The following is a 13,507-nucleotide window of genomic DNA, read 5'->3' on the forward strand; positions in this document are numbered from 1 at the left end:
GAGCTGTCTCCCAGTGCCTGAGCAGCCCTTCTTTCTCTCATGCTTGTTCTCTCCAAGCAGTGTTATCTACCTCAGGTAAATGCTCAACTGATATGCCTGTCTACTGTTTGGCTGGAAGCCACAGGTGTGCATTCAATTCCAGACCTGAAGGGCAGCTAGGGGCCATAGCTCAGTGGTTCCACCAGACTCCATTGGGCCAGCAAACCTGTTCCCCACTTTTTTTTCCAAATGATTTTGAGTTTTGTTCCATATTGTTCTCCCTGTCTATCCAGGATCTCCTACAAAGACCCTCTTCCAAGTGGTTGACAGTAGTAGCTGAGCACCCTCTATTTCTTCTGGTCTCATAGTCATATAGGCTGCAGATCGGATAGTGTAACAATCGCTAGGACTAATTGTTTCCATGAATTTTTGGTTTTCTTCATTCTTGGCTCTGGACAAGGAGAGACCCATCGTTGCATCTAGATGGCAGCTAGCAAGCTTTTAAGATCTCAGTTGCTACTCACCACAGTAGGAGGTGGAACAATGTTTTGTGTAGTATGTTATGCCAATTGAGCTTAATGTCCTCTGCGACCATGGTCCCAAGCCCACAGGTTCAACTACTTGGTCCCTCTGGGTAGCTGGCTGTGACCAAGCAGTGACTACAACCTTGCCCCTTGTCATTGGCAGAGTTTTTAAATTACAAATTCCATTTCTCTACCAAATACAAATAAATATGAAAGAGCTCTGGTGGCATAGTGCCTAAGGCATTTGACTGCTAACCATAAGGCTGGCAGTTCACACCCACCAGGCACTCCTCGGAAGAAAGACTAGGCAATCTACTTCCGTAGAGACACCGCCTCAGTCTCAAGGAGGGGTCGCTATGAGGCTATTCAAATTACCTGTTTCATATTGGGTGAGTTGTGTTGTTGTTAGGTGCCCTCGACTCGGTTTCAACTATGGCGACCCTTATGTACAAAAGTATGAAACACTGCCTGGTCCTTTGCTATCCTCAGAATTGTTGCTATGCTTGAGCCCATTGTTGTAGCCACTGTGCCAATCCACCAAGTTGAAAGTCTTCCCCTTTTGCGCTGACTCTCTACTTTACCTTTATCTTTTTCCCCCAGTGTCTGGTCCTTCCTGGTAACATGACCGTATATATAGAATTATTCATGTTGTTGTTGTTGTTGTTGTTATGTGCCGTCGAGTCGGCCCCGACTCATAGCGACCCCTCCTTGGATTTCCGAGGCAGTATCACTACGGAAGTAGGATTGCCCAACCTTCCTTCCGAGGAGTGGCTGGTGGGTTTGAACCGCCAGCCTTCTGGTTAGCAGTCAAGTGCTTTAGCCACTATGCTACCAGAGCTCCTCATATTTCCTTATTATCCTTTTGCTGTCTGCAGGGTCGGTAATGATACTCACTTTTTCATTCAAAATACTGGTAATTTGGGTCTTTTTTCCATTGTCAGTCTTGTTGAGGTTGGTCAATTTTTTTGATCCTTTAAAAAAGACAAGCTCTTTGCTTTTGTTTTTAGTTTCACTGATCTCTATTTCTTATCATTTCTTTCCTTTTGCTTGCTTTGGATTTATTTTGATCTTTTTCTAAGTTCTTGAGGTGGGAGCTTAAATTACAAGTTTGAGACTTTCTTCTTTTTTAATATATGCATTTTAGTGCTCCAAATGTCACTCCTTTGACTGTCTCATAATTTTTGTTGTTATTGTCATTTTTACTCAATGTATTTATATATATATATGTATATGTGCATATATATATGTATATGTGTGTGTGTATATATATATATATATATGTATATGTATATGTATATATATATTTCCCTTGAGACTTCCTCTTTGACCCATAGATATTTAGAAGTGTATTGTTTAGTTTTCATGTATTTAACTTTTTCTTGTTGTTTGATTCCTTTATGGTTGAAAAAGACACTGTTGTTGTTGTTATGTGCCGTCGAGTCAGACCCAACTCATAGCGACCCTCCTTGGGTTTCCGAGGCAGTGTCACTATGGAAGTAGATTGCCCCATCTTCCTTCCGAGGAGTGGTTGGTGGGTTTGAACCTTCTGGTTAGCAGTCAAGTGCTTTAGACACTATGCTATCAGGGCTCCTGAAGAAGACACTATATGACTTCAAATCTTTTAAATTTGTCAAGGTTTGTATAGTCCGGGATATATCTTGATCACTGTTTGATGGCACCTTGACAAATGTGTATTCTATTGTTTTTGGGTAAAGGGTTCTAATATGTAAACTAGACCTTGTTGTTTGTGTTCTTCAGATGTTCTATATCCTTGCTGATTTCTGTCTAGTAGTGCTGAAAGGGAGGTGCTGAAGTCCACAACTGTAATTGTGAATTTGTCTATTTCTCCTTTCAGTTTGACCAGTTTTTGCTTCACATATTTCATAGCCCTGTTGTTTGGTAGATACATATTTGTTGTTGTTGTTGTTGTTGATATGTGCTCCGACTCATAGCAAGCCCTCCTTGGGTTGCCAAGGCAGTATCACTACAGAAGTAGATTGCCCAACCTTTCTTCCGAGGAGTGTCTGGTGGGTTTGAACTGCCAGCCTTCTGGTTAGCAGTCAAGTGCCTTAGGCACTATGCTACCAGAGCTCCTATATACACATTTAGGATTGCTATTTCTTCTGGGTGGAATGACCCTTTTATGATTATGGAATGTTGTTCTCTGACTCTGGTCATTTTATTTGCTCTATAATTCACTTTATTATTAATAGAATTACTCTTACTTTTCTTGGATTAATGTTTGCATGATATATTTTTTCCCATTCTTTAACTTTAGCCAGCCTATATCATTGTATTTGAAGTGACAATGTTGTAGACATTTCTTGTAGACAGCACATAATTGGTCATGTGTTTTACTCCAGTCTATTAATTTCTTTTTATTGGTATATTTAGATCATTTACATTTAAAGTAATTTTTATATATTAGGACTTAAGTCTATCATTTTACTTTTTGTTTTCTGTTTGTTCAGTTTTTCACTTATCATCATCTACTGGTGTCAACAATTTTATTAGTCTAAGTGAAGTGCAGAAACCTTACCTCACTTTAACCTACGCCTTCAATATTTCTTCTACATACATTTAAAACCATACCAGAGAGTATTATAACTTTTGCTTCAACCATAGAACAGTTTAGAAAACGCTACAGGAGAATAAAAATATATTGAATTTACCCTTATTTTTGTTTACCATGTTTTCATTCTTTCTTGATGTTCCAAGATTCCTTTCTGTTTAGAGAATTTCCTTCTTTTAGAGTTAGGTAGGCAGGGGATAAATTATTTTAGTGTCCTTCATCTGAGAGTCTTGATTTATCTTTCATTTCTAAAGGATATTTTCTCTGGGTATAGAATTCTGAGTTGACAGTTATTTTCTTTTAGCTCTTGAAAAATACTGTTCTACTTTCTTCTAGTCACCATGATTTCTGATGAGAAATCTGCTGTTACATCAATTGTTCTTCCCCACTAAGTAATGTGTCATTTTTCTCTGATTGCTTTCGAGATTTTTTCTCTTTAGTTTTTAGAAGTTTAATTATGATGTATCTCAGCATTAATTTCTTTGAGTTTACCCTGCTTAGGGCTCACTCAGCTTCTTGACTCTGAAGTCTCTGTCCAAATTGAGAAGTTTACAGGCATTATTTCTTCAAGAACATTTCCAGCTCTGCCATCATTTGCCTGTCCTTCCATTACTCTAATGACACAAATGCAGAGCTTTTGTTATAGTCCCACAGGTCCTTGAGGCTGTGTTTTATGTTTTTTGGTCTATTTTCTTTCCGTTGTCAAGCTTATATTGTTCTGTCTTCCAGTTCATGATTCTTTCTTGTCTCCTCTATTTTCATGTTGACCCCATTCACTCAATTATTGTTTCGTAACAGTTTAAACATCTCCTTTTGGTTCTTCTTTATTTATTCTACTCCTTCAATGAGACTGTATTTCTTTGCTAAAGCTTTCTATTTTTTTCAATTGCTTCAAGTGTGTTTCAAATTGCTCACTGAAGCTTGTTATGGCTGCTTTAATATCTTTGTCACATAATCTTTAGTCTTTGTCACATCTGCCATTGTCTTTTTTCACTCAGTTTGAGATATTTTCTGGTTCTTGGTATGACAAGTGATTTATGTTTGAAATCTGGATATTTTTATACTATTTTATGAGATTGAGGAGCTCTGATGGTGCTGTGGTTAAACCACTGGGTGGCTAACCAGAAGGTCCGTAGTACAAACCCACCAACTGCTCCGTGGGAGAAAGATGACGCAATCCGTTTCTGTAAAGATTTTACAGCCTTGGAAACCCTATGGGGCATTTCTACTCTGACGTATAGGGTCACTAAAACTTGGAATCAACTTGATGGCAATGGGGTATGAGATTGTGAATCTTATTTAAACCTCCTGTTTCAGGTGCTTGTTTCTGACACCACCCTGGCAGGGGAAGAGAGCTACTGTCAGGGTGGTAAAAGTCCAAATTCCCCACTCAGCCTCCATGGACATCCAAAGGAGGGGACAGATCCTTCACTATTGTTTGACAGAGGTAGGAGTTCCAGCTCCCCGTGTGGTCTCCACTGACACCATGGAGGGGATAACCTCTGAGCAACAGTGAAAGCCCTTACTCTCCACTAGGCCTCTTCTGACATCACCTAAGAGGGATGGGATAAACATGCCTCAGTACTACCAAATGGGCATGTAAATCCTGTCTGCCAGGTGTGGCAGAGATAGAGCAGTTACTGTGTAGGAGTTTTCTGTCTTTCTAGGCTATGCCTTTCTTGGCTAGAGGCTTTTGTTAGAACATCTTTTTGTCTGTAACCACTGACATTTCTAAGTTGCTGGATCTTTTCAACTCCAAATCTGGGATATGAAAAACCAAAACCACTGTCACTGAGTCAACCAGCTCACTGCAACCCCACAAGACTGTCCCATAGGGTTTCCAAGGCTGTAAATCTTCACAGAAGTAGACCGCTTCATCTTTCTCCGGCAGAGCAGCTGGTGGGTTCAAACCACTGAACTTTTTGGTTAGCAGCCGAATGCATTAACGACTATGCCACCAGAGCTCCTCAAATCTGGGATATGTGAGGCAAAGAGAAAACCCAAAAGGTGTACCATTGTGTCATTCTTTGGGTCCCAAAGCCCCTAGGCAGTCTGCCTTCTCTCTACCTTCCAAAGTCTTCTTGTGTTGGTTTTATATAAAATGTCCAGAGCTTTCATTGCACTTAGGAGAAATAGGAAAAAGATAGGTAGAATAGAATTAGGGAAAAGATGGATCTTAATCTTCCCAAAAGTAGAAGTCCCTGGTTTAGAGAGTTTTTAAAAATGTTTTTTTTTCACCATAAAATATATTCTCTAATAATTTATTTCCTGAAAATGTTTATAAATAGTCTTCATGCATTATTTATATACCAGTTTACATATTTGCAAAATGGATTAAAATAGGAAATTTTAACCTCAGCTGTCTTCCTAAAAGTAAGTTTTGGTAGATCTGAGTGGAAGAGCAACTATATTCTGACTTGAATATTAACATTCAAATTGTTCTTCAACTCTTCTAAAATATTTCTAGAGTCTTTCATATATATATATATATATATATATATATATATATAAATGTTTAGCTGTGCAGGTTGATAACCAGTTGCCATCAGGTCAGTTCTAACTCATGGTGATCCCATGTGTGTTAAGAGTAGCACTGTGCTCCATAGGGTTTTCAATTACTTATTTTTTGCACGTAGCTTGCCAGACATGAACCTCCAACCTTTCAGTTAGCATCTGAGTGAGTTAACTATTTATACCACCTACAAACTCCAACTAGTGGATACAACCCACCAAAGACACTGTTGTTGAGTTGGTTCCAACTCATAGTGACCCTTAAGGATAGAGCAGAACTGCCTCACAGTGTTTCCAAAGCTGTAAAACTTAATGGAAGCAGACTGCTACAGCTTTCTCCTGCAGAGGTGGCTGATGGGTTCAAACTTGTCAACTTTTTGGTTGACAGCTGAGTACTTTAATCATTGTGCCACCAAGGTTCCTCAGTGGTAGATAGAAAAAAAACAAAATCCTCAAGAAAAGACAGGGTCAAAGGTCACTCTTTGGATGAGAAAGCCTCAGATGGTGAAGAACTAGTGTTGCTAGAGATTCAGAACCAGGTGTAGGATTGCTATGCACCAACTGCAAGGTATTCCATAACAGTCAATGAGAGGCTCAGAGTGACTAAGGAAACCCCAAAATCCCAGTGAGATGTTACAAGGAAAGAAACAAAATGACGTCAGAGAGGAGTAAGAATGTTGAAGAATGAACATAAAGTAGTTGGAGACAATGATGTATATTTAAAAGAAAGCACAAGTTACTACTCAAATTTTACATACTATTAAGCATAAACTGGGAGCTCTGGTGACGTAGTGCCTAAGGCACTTGACTGCTAACCAGAAGGCTGGCAGTTCAAACCTACCAGCCACTGCCCAGAAGGAAGGCTGGCCAATCTACTTCGGTAGTGATACTGCCTCGGAAACCCAAGGAGGGGTCGCCATGAGTCAGATCCAACTCTATGGCAATGGTTGTGTGGTGTTTTGTATGCATAAACTTGAATTCATCTGTACAAGCCCTTTGAAATAGTAACAATTCAGTGTAGACTTTTTTTTTTTAATATTGGGTTATATTTATTTTACCAATTGGGAAAAATAGGTGAAATAACACAAGGGAGAACCACTCAATAAATATTTTTCATTGACTAGCTGTTTTGTATAGCAATGAGAGGCTATGGACAAATGATGTCCATAGACTGTTGAAGGTTCAACTGCTCCAGAACTTATAAGTGTAATCTTACTGAAACTTCTATAGATGGATGAAGGTTTTATTATGCATCATTAGAAAACAAGCTAAATAATGTGAATAGCCAATCTGTTGAAAGGGCATTTTCTTGGGGGTGTGGTCTGCATTCAATATATATGGATATTCCAGTCAAGGTTGCTCTCTCTCTCCCAGTCCTGCATTTGGCTCATCATCCTCTGACCTCTAGTTCTTGGGGCATAAGCCAGCAGCCTGCCACCTGACCTGTAAATTTTGGATTCACCAGCTCCTGCAACACCATGAGCCAGCAGCCTACTACCTGACTTGCATATTTGGGGTTCATTAACCCCTGCAACCACATGAGTCAAGAGAAAGCCTCCAGCCTGCTGCTGCCCCATGGACTTAGGACTTGCCAATCTCCACAACTGCATGAACCATTTCCTTGAAATAAATTTATCTCTATAAATTTATATATATATGCTTCCCTTTATTTGCTCCTTTAGAGAATCTAGCCTAAGACAAGTCTATTCTTTGTACCTAAAATTTGCTAAATTCTCCATGTTCATGTGAAAGCAAACACTTACAGGATAGATCAAGAGTGTTTATAATTTAATAGTAAATGTATGAGAGTGAAGTATAACTACAATAAACCTATAATTTTGGTTTGTTATAGGTTTATTACATAACATTAAGAGTTTATTAGAGTGACTCTTAGGGAATTAAGACAATGTTATAGCAAGATGTATCCAAAGAAATTATTCTACTTCAACGTCTTAAGTAAAGTGTTTAAAGTCTATTATAATTCTTAACATTGCCTTGGTTGTATTTTATGATTCTTTTAATTGATTTTTATAAAAATGACTGGTATAATAATAAATCCCTCTTCTTATGTAAAAATTCAACACTAGAGCTGACTGTGATAAGAGATAAACAATGATTCTGATACCATAAAAGTGAAAAGTGAATGAAGAGTTTTGGTTAAAACTAGGAAACCTTTTGGGGGAAAAAAATCTAAATAAATTAAGGCATATTTGTAAAATGAATAATACCAAAAACAAAAAACCAAACACACTGCCATTGAGTCAGATCTGACTCATAGTGACCCCTCCTTGGGTTTCCAAGGCAGTATCACTACAGAAGTAGATTGACCAACCTTCCTTTCAAGGAATGGCTGGTGGGTTTGAACCGCCAGCCTTCTAGTTACTAGTCAAATGCCTTAGGCACTATGCCACTAGAGCTCCAAAATGAATAATATTAACTCATTAAAAGGAAACAGACCTATAACTCATTAAGAGGAAACAGAGCTATGTGTAATAATATGGAAAGATATTCACAGTAATTAAGTAAAAAGAATTAAGCTGCAAACCAGTATACATAACACAATTTCATTTTTCTTCAAAATAAAACAATGTTAGAATATGCATACACATACTACACAAAAACACTGTTCAACATCATACTTTGTTGAGTAGCGACTGGGGTCGTAAAAGCTTACAAGTAGCCATCTAGATGCAATGCTGGGTCTCTCCTCATCCAGAGCAAAGAAGAATGAAAAAACGAAAGATGCATGGAAACAGTCCAAGGGACAAGCAGACCATGCAATCCTCAGCCTATATGACCATGAGACTGCAGAAGAACTAGATGGTGCCCTGCTACCACTGTCAACCACTCAAAAAGGGATCAATGCAGGAGATCCTGGGTAGAGTGGGAGAAAAATAAGGAACAAAGCCCAAAATCATAAAAAAAAAAAAAAAGGAGCAGGTTTGCTGGTCTGATAGAGTCTAGTGAGACCGCTGAGACTATGGACCTTAGTTACCCTTCAGGTCTAGAACTGAACTCACTCCTGTGACTTCCAGCCAAACAACAGACAGGTATATGGGGTGAACATTTACATTAGGTAAACACACTCCTTGGAGCGATTCATCAATTATGAGAGAACAGAAGGGCAGTGTTTGCACTGGGAGATAGTTCGGAGGATGGAAGTGCATGGGAGGAATGGACACAGGGAAGAGGTAACTATGGAGAAGAAGTGGGAATAGAGTTGGTACACTGTAGGGAATTGAAGTCATTATCATGAAACAAAATGTGTATGAACTCCTGTATGGAAAATGAATTTGCTTTGTAAACTTTCACCAAATCACAATAAAAATTTATATATATATATATATATATATACACACATACATACATATATATATATATATATATATATCCATATATACCATGTGTCCACAAATTACAGCCTTGATACCTGGCTGCCTATTTTGTAAATAAAATTTTATTGTAACATAGCCACATTTGTTCATTACAACAGAGGCTGTATGACCCACAAAACTGAAAATATTTACTATCTAGCCCTTTAAAAAAAGTTTATTGACCCAATATACAAAATTGTTAATCGAGGTTCTCTCTGCTCTAATTTTACTCATCTATGTTATGTTGTTGTTGTTGTTATGTGCCATCAAGTTGGACCTGATTCATAGCGACCCCTCCTTGGGTTTCCAAGGCAGTATCTCTATGGAAGTAGATTGCTCAACCTTCCTTCTGAGGAGTGGCTGGTGGCTTTGAACCACCAGCCTTCTGGTTAGCAGTCAAGTGCCTTAGGCACTACGCCACCAGAGCTCCCTTAGGGACATATATTAAATTTTAAAAGTTTCTAAAATACCAAGTATAGATAGACCTTTAGGAGCTCTGGTGGCATAGTGCCTAAGGCATCTGACTGCTAACCAGAAGGCTGGCAATTCAAACCCACCAACTACTCCTCAGAAAAAAGGTTGGGCAATCTACTTCCGTAGTGATACTGCCTTGGAAACCCAAGGAGGGGTCGTTATGAGTCAGGTCCGACTTGACGGCACATAACAACAATATACTGTATGCTTTTCTCTCTCCCTACACCAAGGTATAGCTGGCATAGTTTCTTTCCTTGAGTAGCTAGCATTATTATGAGCATAATTTAATATAATGAGTTCCAGATGAATCTAAACTTATAAGCAGTGTAATAAAGAACAATAAAACAAGATGGATTTGAACAGTGGTCTTGGGAGCCTTTTTCAAAGGCTCTATACAGGTCTCCAGAAGGTAGATAGAATCAACTCAACAGCAATGTTTTGCTTTTGTTGTTTTTTTTTTTTTTTTTTAAATAGGTTTGCCTCTTTGTCGTTTGTTTCTTTCTCCCTAACGGTATATATAAGATAACCATTACACACAGCTAGGCAACATAGCACAGATGGCTGTCTTTTAAAATAGCACAGTTATTATGCTCAAGCAGAAGGAATTTTCTTTCAAGTGTTTCTCCTGTTCTCAAGGAATTCACTTCTTTACTGTTTCTATCAGTGTCCTTTAACTAAGCAGAATGCATAACAATTTCTGTGTATGTATCAGTAACAGTACTTTCAGTTTATACCCACTCATCTCCCGTCATCTAAATTTGATCCTCAAGACCAAATGCAGACTATACCTCATCACTCAAGCCTTTATAAAGAGGGAAAGGAAAAAATGCCGTGTCCAGGGCATTCTCTGGTAAAGATGGTGAACTGAACACAGGCATTTTGTTTCCAGTTACCCTATCAAAACAGTAAAAGAGATTCCCCCTCTCTCTCTTTTTCTCTCTCTCTCCCAGGCCAAAGATAACAAGAGGAGAAAGTAGCAGCAAACCTTCTAAAAGCAGATGGATGAGTGGTAACTGACTTAACAGACATGAAAAACCTACATCTTAAAAAAGAATTAAGAAAAGGCAAAAAGCAGTCCAATTTTCTCCATAAAACCCCCACCTTCACTCCCATAAGGCCCAGAAATTGTTAGACCAGACACCACTAAAAATAGGGGTAAAGAAGGGAAGAAAAGAGGATTAAATAAAAGTCTGTCTATGAAGATTTAAAGGGCCCAATGAAGACCTAACATAATGTATGAAAGACAGCTATACCCAGGCACATCACCATAACATTTTAAAACACTGTGGGGCAAAGCTCTTATAAGCTACTCCAAAAAGAAAATGAATAACTGCAGCAAATCTGAGAATTATTTTCTGAAGAAGGTAAAGCAGTTGAGGGCCTGGATACCCACGCTGAAAACTAGGAAATGAAGTAAAAGTTTACGTACTGAGTGTTTAGATCACCCCTCCTCTTGCTTTTTCTCACTCAGATCTCAGAATACTTAAAGGCTTATACCTTCCAACAAGAGAATGGAAGTGCTTCTCGAGGGAATCAGACCAGCTCAAGAGAGAAAAAAAAAAAATCTAAATATAGTGGTATTAAGGATATCCCCAGGAGCTCTGGTGAGGTAGTGCCTAAGGCATGTGACTGCTAACCAAAAGGCTGGCAGTTCAAACCCACCAGCCACTCCTTGGAAGGAAAGGTGGGAAATCTACTTCCATAGAGATACTGCCTCGGAAACCCAAGGAGAAGTTGCTATGAGTTGGAACCGACTCGATGGCACATAACAACAACAACATGAGTGGAAATAGATTCAATGGAAGTAGGTTTGGTTTAAGTCTAAAGTAAGAGGGGGGTGGTAAAACAATTACAGCAGAAAAAATAGCAATGTTAACACAATGTGTAAAAGGTAACCAATGTCACTGAACAGTATTTATAGAAATTGTTTTCACATGTATATTTTCACCAAAAATAAGTTTAAAAAAAAGAACACTTCAGAAAAATTACCGTTGATAATTTCAAAGATAACAAAAAAAGAGTTCTTATAAATTAAATATATGAAAAGATAAAATGAACAACTCCATAAAAGGTTAGAAATACAGCTGAGGAATTTTCTCAAAAAGACAAAGATTACATAAATAGTATTAAGAGAGAAAATAAAATTAAACCAGTTGAGTAGCCCAAATGCCAAATTCTAGAGAGAGAGAATGAAGAAAATGAGGAGGAAGAAATCAAATAAATACTTTAAGTTTGTAGATTTAAAGGGCCCAATAACATAATGTATGAAAGACAACTATACCCAGGCACATCACCATAACATTTTAAAACATTGTGGGGCAAAGCTCTTATAAGCTACCAAAAAAATAAGTCACATACAAAGGATTAAGAATCAAAATAGCATTAGAGTCTCAAAAAAACACTGGGAGCTAGGGCAAAAAATAAAACTTTTAAAATGTGAGAGAAAATTATTTCCAACCAAGAATTCTATATTCAAACTTTTAATGAAGCATGAGGGTAGGCGAGGGAGACTTTTTCAGACAGGCAAGGACTCAAAATATTTACCTCCATAGCTCTCTTCTCAGGGGCAAAATGGATGGTTTGCTCCCTAACATGAGTAACTAAGAGGAAGCCACAGGACTGTAAGAAATAGATCTAACACAAGAAAGATGTGTTGAATCCCCAGGATTGGAGTGGAGTGAGATCCTACAACAGTCTAGCCCAGAGCAGGTCAGGCGGAGGATTCTTATTCATGAATTATTTGTTTATCCCGTGTGTGTGTCTGAATACATTGGCAGGATATTCAAACTGTGGGAGAAGTGGAGTAGGAAACTAGGTAAAGAAACAAAAATAGATACTTACTAATTCTATGGGAAAAAAAAAAATTGCACAAGAAAAGAAAAGTAATTATAATGAACTTTATGGCTCTATGGCTCAGGAATGAATACAATTTACAGAGTCATAATAATGCACATACCAAAAACTGTTCTAACCAAAATTATGATGGGAAAATGGCAGTAAAGGAAGGAGGTATGTGTGTGAATATGGCCTGGGGGTGGGCAGAATGCATTTCTGGATGAGAAATACAGTTGAACTCTTACTTTGCATAACAACAGTTAATTGAAAAAAATAAAGAATTAGTGCATACAGGATGTTATATAGAGATACAGAGGTAATCAACAAATAAATTAGTTGAAAAAATTTTAAATGAGTGGCTCTGAGGAACAGAAAATCTGAGGTATGTTAGGGATGGGAAGAATTGTCCTTTTTTCTTAAAAGCCTCAGAGAGAACATTGTTGTTGTTGTTGTTGTTATGTGCCGTCGGGTCGGCCCCGACTCATAGCGACCCCTCCTTGGGTTTCTGAGGCAGTATCACTACAGAAGTAGATTGCCCAACCTTCCTTCCGAGGAGTGGCTGGTGGGTTTGAACCGCGAGCCTTCTGGTTAGCAGTCAAGTGCCTTAGCCACTGTGCTACCAGAGCTCCCTATATAGATGTTATACAATTAATAAGGAACTCTCAATAAGCAGTTGTTAAAGCACTCTGCTGTGAATCAAAAGGTCAGCGGTTTAAACCCATCAACTGCTCCACAAGAGAAAGATGTAGGAGTCTGCTTCTTTAAAGATTACAGCTTTGGTGTATGGAAAGTGAATTTGCTCTGTAAACTTTCACCCAAATCACAATAAAATTTTAAAAAAAGATTACAGCCTTAGAAACTCCATGGGACAGTTCTACCTTGTTCCTTAGGGTAACTATGAGTCAGAAGTGACTCTATGGAAGTGGGTTGAGTTTGGTTTTTAGACCCAATTAATAGTTTATATTGAGGCAATATAAAAAATGTAAACTTTTTTTCTAGAGATACATATGAAAATATCTAGCAGTGACATATCACAATATCTGTACTTTAAATATTCTTCAAAAAAGCACATAAAACATTGTAAAATGTTAATCATTGTTAAATCTAGGTGATGGATTCTTTTTTATTTTCTAATTTTTCATATATTTTGTCATTTTGTTCTTGTATTTTTTTCCAAAATTCTTCTAAGATTTTTTCTGTGTTTTCTTTGGTCTGTCTCTCAATCCTTTGAAGATACC

General features: G+C 38.0%; 1 protein-coding gene across 1 annotated transcript in view; it reads right to left on the minus strand.

Moving 5' to 3' along the window:
* Positions 1-13,507, minus strand: part of CCDC126 (coiled-coil domain containing 126) — a 31,088-nt gene that overhangs the window by 16,662 nt on the left and 919 nt on the right. The window lies entirely within an intron of this gene.

Source organism: Orycteropus afer, unplaced genomic scaffold (genome assembly GCF_000298275.1).
Source record: "Orycteropus afer afer isolate SDZICR_OR568_19922 unplaced genomic scaffold, OryAfe1.0 scaffold00008, whole genome shotgun sequence".
NCBI lineage: Eukaryota > Metazoa > Chordata > Mammalia > Tubulidentata > Orycteropodidae > Orycteropus > Orycteropus afer.